Source organism: Schistocerca nitens, chromosome 6 (assembly GCF_023898315.1).
Source record: "Schistocerca nitens isolate TAMUIC-IGC-003100 chromosome 6, iqSchNite1.1, whole genome shotgun sequence".
Classification (NCBI taxonomy): domain Eukaryota; kingdom Metazoa; phylum Arthropoda; class Insecta; order Orthoptera; family Acrididae; genus Schistocerca; species Schistocerca nitens.
In genome coordinates, this window is record NC_064619.1 from 637,000,662 (window position 1) to 637,002,212 (window position 1,551).

Here is a 1,551-nt window from a genome sequence, read left to right on the forward strand (position 1 = left end):
GGAACCTATGTTGATGGAGAACGCTTAGGACACTTGCCTGACTCATGCCTCCTCCTCATGCGGTTGCGCGGAACCTAACGTGTGGATCAACTGCAGCAGCAGCAAGAACATTAATTTCTCCCTCTTCTGCTGTTCTTTTTTCCGTCTGTTACCTTGTCGATGTATTAGACTATAACTTTCACGAAACTAGGTGAAGAAGTTGATAAATAATTACCCAAATGGTTGACGTCTATTGGGATTTCTCGCCGCTAACACCATACAAGAACTGATTTCATTGTTCCTCCACTGTCCATACACCATGAGCATGTTGGCTTTTTCTGCACTGGTAAATCTCATCGTCCACTGCTTGGACTGTCACACACCAACTGACCAGTAAGTCACAATGCACTGAAAGAACGCACAATCACACTGTAAGGAAACATAGCAACATCATACCTCACTTCCACACAGGCTAAATGGCACAAACAGGTGTCGATGCGAAAGCTATTCAAAATACAATATCCCGTAAACGACTTGCACTATAATCCTCCAACAAAAAACACCACTGACGTTCTAATTTACCCGGCATTTAGTTTTGTTCGTGTTAATAGGCATTCTTCCATTTAAATAGTGTATGTTTGCAGAAAAATACGATTTCTGAGTAATATTATAATCCGTTTACTGATTAAAAACACGAGCCTCTGCCTATTGATTTATTCTGTGACAACCACACGTAAGTAGCATCTTCCATTTCCTTAAAATTTGAGGTGCAAGTTTTAGATGATTCACCCCGTAAATCCCAGAGTAATATATGCGTAGTACAATGAAGTGACAAAAGTCATGGGATACTCCTAATATTATGTCGGACCTCCTTTTCCCCGGTGTGGTACAGCAATTGGACGTGGCATTGACTTAACAAGTCGTTGGAAACCCCCTGCATAAATATTGAGCCCTGTTGCCTCTTTACACGTCCGTAATAGCGAAAGCGTTGCAGGTGCAGGAATTTGTGCACGAAGTGACTTCTCAGTTACGTTCCATAATAGCGCGATTCACGTCGGACGATCTGGGTGCCCAAATCACTTACTCGTATTGTCCAGAATGTTCTTCAAACGAATCGCGAACAATTGTGGTCGGGTGACATGGCGCATTGTCATCAGTACAAATCCCATTGTTGTTTGCGAACACGAAGTCCATGAATTGCTTGAAATGGTCATTGTTGGGTTCAGATGGACCAGAGAATGCCATCTATTCCTTGCAAAACCAAGTCCGCACCGTTATGGTGCCACCACCAGGTTGCACAGTGCCTTGTTGGCAACTTGTGTCCTTGGCTTCGTGGTAACTGCGCCACACACATACCCTACCACCAATTAATAGCAAGTGAAATCGGTACTGATCCTACGAGGCCAAGGTTTTCCAGTCGTCAAGGATCCAACTGATTCGTTCACAAGCCCAGGAGAAGCGCTGGAAGCGATGTCGCGCTGTTAGCAAAGACAATCGTGTCGGTCGTCTGCCAAATTTCTTTACGCTGTCCCAACGGAAACGTTTGTTTTACATCCCAGATTGATTTCTGCA